The sequence below is a fragment of the Colobus angolensis genome, unplaced genomic scaffold, assembly GCF_000951035.1.
Source record: "Colobus angolensis palliatus isolate OR3802 unplaced genomic scaffold, Cang.pa_1.0 Scaffold30, whole genome shotgun sequence".
Lineage (NCBI taxonomy): Eukaryota > Metazoa > Chordata > Mammalia > Primates > Cercopithecidae > Colobus > Colobus angolensis.
The window spans coordinates 8,157,470-8,163,212 of record NW_012116266.1 but is presented as its reverse complement, the minus strand read 5'-3'; the positions used below and the strand labels follow the sequence as shown (position 1 = coordinate 8,163,212).

Genomic DNA, 5,743 nt, shown 5'->3' with positions numbered 1-5,743 from the left:
AGCTCATCAGCTATCATTAGTGTTAGTGTATTTTATGTGTGGCCCAAGACAATTCTTCTGCTTCCACTATGACCCAGGGAGGCCAAAAGAGTGGATAACCCGATACAGAAAAAATTCTTCTAGTAAAAGACAAATTTTGTCAGACTGGATTAAACAAAGAAGCATAGTCCTTAAAAAAGACACACTAATTTCAGAGAAAGATTTAGAATATATGGCAAGAGTGATTATTAGAGATTAAAGTAATATTAATGAAGGGATCAATCCAACAGGAAGGTACCACAATCATAAACTTATATGTACCCAGTAATCTCAAAATGCATAAAGCAGCAGGGCATAGGGGCTCAAGCCTATGATTACAGCACTTTGGGAAGCTTGAGCTCAGGAGTTCAAGACCAATCTGGGCACCATGGCGAAATCCATTATCTAGAAAACAAACAAACAAACAAACAAACAAAACCAGCGTGTGGTGGTATATGCCTGTAGTCCCAGCTACTTGGGAGGTTGGGAGGATCACTTGAGCCCAGGAGGTCAAGGCTGCAGTAAGCCACGATCATACCACTGCACTCCCACCTTGGCAACAGAGCAAGACTCTGTCTTAAAAAAAAAAAAGAAAAAAAACACACAAAGCAAAAATTTGCAGAATTAAAAGGAGAAAAAGACAAAGCGATAATAATAGTTGGAGACCCACATCTCTCTCAGCAAACTGACAGAAAAGGCAACCAAAACTCAGTAAGATGTGAATGGTGCAATTAACAAACAACCAAAATGACTAATACAGAACACTGTACCTAGCAACAACACAATTTGAATTCTCTTCTTTTTTTTTTGAGATGGAGTGTCGCTCTGTCTCCCAGGCTGGAGTGCAGTGGTGTGATCTCAGCTCACTGCAAGCTTCGCCTCCCGGGTTCACGCCATTCTCCTGCCTCAGCCTCCTGAGTAGCTGGGACTACAGGCGCCCGCCACCAAGCCCAGGTAATTTTTTGTATTTTTAGTAGAGACAGGCTTTCACTGTGTTAGCCAGGATGATCTCAATCTCCTGACGTCATGATCCACCCGCCTCGGCCTCCCAAAATGCTAAGATTACAGGTGTGAGCCATCACGCCTGGCCAAACATGTATTTTCTAACTAGGCACAGCACTATTAGTACATAGAGATATCTACAGAGCACAGCTATAAATAGACTACAAGGTATCTTTTATTTTTTGAGATAGGGGTCTTGCTATCTTGCCCCAGCTGGTCTTGAACTCCTGGGCTCAAACAATCCTCCCACCTCAGCCTCCTGAATAGCTAGGATTACAGCATATGCTACAGTGCCTGGCCCTGCAAGCTTCCGGTTTATCTAATCATACAATATAAAACTCTGAAGATCATTTCTTCTACTGTATATTACATCTATCCCATCACCTGGTAAAAACTATACTTAAAAGAACTCAAGCTGATATTCCAGCATGCAGCTTAATTCAGATCCATACTGCCTTAGTTCCAGAATGTATAACTAAGAGGCTATCACAGAAAATGACTATCTTTTTGATAACTATGACAATGACGACCTTTTTATTATTAATAGTATTACCATTATTTAGAGATGAGTTCTTGCTATGTTGCCCAGGCTGGTTTTGAACTCCTGGCCCCAAGCAATCCTCCCGCCTTGGGATTAGAGCTGGGATTACATGTGTGTACCACTGTACCAGAGATGGTAATGGCAACCTTTATTAGCAAGCCCTAACTACAACATAATGAACAAAATAATAAGCTGCTGGAATGTGATCTGAAGAAGATAAAGAACTACTTGCTGGGAAGAAAATTCACAGTATTTGTCCAAGGTCTCTAAGTACAGTAATATGTGTCCTTGGGAAAGTTACTTAACTAATCTCTGTCTTCAAATTCCTCATGTATAAAATGAGAATACGTACCTATAACAAAGGTTTATTTTTAAAGATTTAATAAATCAACACACATAAGGTCTTACTTAGAACAGTGACTGTACAACATAAGTCTTCAATGGATGCTTGCTATTATTATTATAGAAATATTATCAATATAATCATTTAATTTTTGAACAATTTAGGAGGCATTTTTTTTCCCGTAAAGTACAGAGATTATTCATCCATTCTTTCAACTAATATGCACTGTGAATACCAATTACACTCTAGGTACCAAGTAAAATGTTAAAGATACAACAGTGAGCAAAACTAACTGTGGTAAGTGCTCTCAAAGGTTTCTTGTGGATCAAAATTATGGGATAAACCAAGCTATACAATTATCAGGACAACATATGAAATAGCCAGTGATGGTTTTGCCACTGCTAATCTTCAAACTTGATCAACAACTATGAAGATATTTCAAGGTGTAAGTCTAAAACTTAGGCATTTAAGACATACTGTTAGCATAATCACCAAATTTCCTAAGGAAAAGCCCAGAGTTGCACTGTCTAACACAGGAAGCTACTTGTGGCTACAGTGTCCTATATTGGACTGCAAAGATAATAGAATATAGCCATAATCAAAGAAGTTCTATTGGATGGCATTGATCCAGATGTAGCCAGATAATACAGTTATGCTGAGTAAATTCAATTCTTCAATAAAGTTTAAATAACAGAAAGGTTTTTTAAAAACACATTTATAAAAGGGAAAAACTTTCAAAACTAGAATTCAAAGGCAATAATTAAGATGTCATTGTGTTAAGTAAAACTGCTTAATAAATAGACGCTATCCAGCAAAGGTTACCAAAAATGCTAACATGTCTAATGATATAGAAAATTTATTCTTTATCCTTTAAAAAGTTAAAGTCTTACCTGTAATAAGATCAGTTTTCTAAAGGAGGAGGTGGCACAGGAATTCGGCAGAGTTCAAGTAGGGAATTCATTTGTTAAGAGTTAAATATTTTCCAGTTCTATAAAAAATACAAATAGAAAACTGAAATATTGAGGAAATAGTCTCAAGAATGTAATACAAAGAACAATTGTGATAGGCATTTACAATATAGCTTATCTAATTTTAAGAAATAATTATAGATCCAAAAATTTCTGTAACAACTAGCATACTTGTATACCTTTATCAAACCTAATTAAAATGCATTATTTTGAAGACAGAAAGTCTGAATTTTAATTTCAAATTTGCCATTAATTATCTATAAGACCTTGAGTAGATTATTTAAATTATCTGGAGCCTCACTTGCATTATTTGTAATATTAAGTCCCTTCCAGACAAAAATTATATGACTCTTTTGAAACATGTTACAGTGATTTTTCTTTCTCTCTCTCTCATACACACACACACAAAAACACACAATCATTTTAAAAATACCCTCATTAAAATCATAATATGTAGTATAAAACCAAGCTTAAATAATAAGTATCATAAGCTACAAAATTATTTTGGTTGAGTTTCACATAACTGAAAAACTTACCTTTTTTAGAAAAGAACACAAAAAAATGCTATTATGCTGAATTTTTGGCAGAAAAACACATTAAGATTATCAGAATCATTTTCAAATTGCTAAAATGGAGACTTTTCTTAGAAAGTAATAACTATTTTCATGTGTTTGCTGACTACATTATGCTCTCCTTTCTTTGATACAAAGAATACTGTGATAAAATTCTCTTCGAATTATATTAACTGAAGATGTGTCAGGATCCCATACTCCACTACAGCAGCTGACACTTTATCTCATATACTGGGCTTTCACATGTGAGTTTTGTTTTATAAGAAGGTTCTGCAGTGGAGGGAAGAACTTGAACAGGATTAAGGGAGTATTTCTGGAAAGACACAAAAGAGACTGGTAGTACTTTAAGAAGGGGTACTTGATATCATGGAAATAGGGTGTACCTTGGGAATTTTGAACCACAACCACCAAGACAATTGGCAAAATTTTGAAGCAGTCTGTAGGCAGAATGGCTATGTGGGAAACCTCTACAGAGACAAATCTCCCATAGTCTTCCAGGGCCAAGGAGATAGATACTCAGTAGACTCTCAGTTTAAAAAGTAACAAACAAAAAGGCCAAATGATAAGAACAATGAGTTTTATTAAACTTTAAGACAACCCTAAAATAGCTCAATCCCTGTCTGGTTGAAGGTAATTAGGTCCTTACCAATTTGTGCAACAGAGAAAAATGTGATCCCTACTGGGAACACTGTATAGCGCCTCTATGGTTCTTTCACATACAAAGTCTGGCACACAATTTAAAAATTACTAAAAATACAAAGGCATAAAAAAAAGACCAATAATTAAGAGAAAACTAGACAAGAGAATCAGACTCACAGACATTTTTAAAATGAAGTTAAGACACAAGGACAATTATTTAAAGTAATCCTGATTAACAGAAAACAGAAGGGGAAATGTACAAAACTGCTGAAGATGCAACATTTCACTAAAGGATTAGGAACTACAAAAATAATTAAATAAGCACTCTAGAACCGAAAAACACAATATATGAAATTAAGAACTCAATATAGACCCCTCTCAGCATAGCCGGCAGCACATCAGTCTCATAATCTGAAGAATTTAATATATTGATCTTAGAGCAAATGAGACACAGTGGAAAACAGGATGAGTTAACTAGAAGACAAAACAATAAAAAATACCCAAACCGAAGCATAAAGAGAAAAGAATGGAAGACAGAGGAAGGGGAAAGGGAAAGCAGTGAAAGGAGGAGAGGGAGAAGTTTAAGAGAAATGTGACACACACTCACAATGTCTAATGTGTGCGTGTGTGTGTGTGTCACATTTCTCATATATATATATAAAAAACAGAAGTCCTAGAAAAGAAGAGAAATTGATAAATGTAATATTCTAACAAAGAATAACTGGGAGTTTTCAAAAACTGATGAAAGAAATCAATCTAGAGATTCAGAATGCTTTGCCAACACCAAGCAGGATATATTAAAAGGAAATTCTACCTAGGATGCCATATACTAGGGAAGGAAGGGAAGAAGTAAGGGGGGAAAAAATCATAAAAGCAGCCATAGGAAAAAAAAGAGTTGCTCTTTGCAAAATAGTAAGACTCACAAATTTCTCAACAGAAACAACAGAAGTCAGAATATAACAGAATAACACTGGTAAAGGGCCAAAGAGAAAACAACTGCCAATCTAGAATACTATGCCCAGCAAAAGTATCCTTCAAAAATAAAGGTGAAATTTAAAAATTTGCAAAAAAAAAAGATTCTCACCTACAAGCCTGCACTAAAAGAGACTTAAAAGGAATTATTCATGCAGAAGGAAATTATCCTAAATCATAAACATGGAAACGTAGGAATAAATAATATCATCTGCTCAGTTCTGGGGCATAAAAATATATATATCAGGGTAAATAGTGTAAGGAAATGTTAATAGTGACAGTTCAAAACAGTAACTGAAATGCCTTGTAAGGTTTAAAGGTTCTAAGATTTTTAGCAGTTGTGTGACACTAGTAATAGTAATAGTTTGTATTATACTGTAAAAGTTAAAGAAGGAAGTTGTAATTTTTAGGATAACCATTACAATAAAATTATATATATATAAAACAAGTTAGAAGGAAAATATAACATTTAATCTAAAAGCAAGCAAGAAATTAAAAAAAAAAAAAACAGATGGGCCACATAGCAAATGACAGTAAGATTATACATATAAACCCAACTATATTAATAATTATATTACAGTATATAGACCAAGCTTGTCCAACTCACAGCCCAGGGCGGGCTTTGAATGTGGCCCAACACAAATTCGTAAACTTGCTTAAAACATAATGAGTTTTTTTTTTTTTTTTT

At 34.8% G+C, this 5,743-nt stretch overlaps 1 protein-coding gene across 2 annotated transcripts in view; it reads right to left on the bottom strand.

Annotated features, from left to right (window-relative positions):
* FAM126B (family with sequence similarity 126, member B) overlaps window positions 1-5,743 on the bottom strand; it is an 89,317-nt gene that overhangs the window by 64,947 nt on the left and 18,627 nt on the right. Inside the window, exon 2 of one of the 2 annotated variants that reach the window (XM_011949937.1) lies at window positions 2,795-2,892. The exons of the other annotated variant lie outside the window; for it this stretch is intronic. The gene's annotated coding sequence lies outside the window, so the exon portion shown is untranslated. The remainder of the gene's footprint in view (window positions 1-2,794; window positions 2,893-5,743) is intronic. 2 annotated transcript variants of the gene reach the window in all.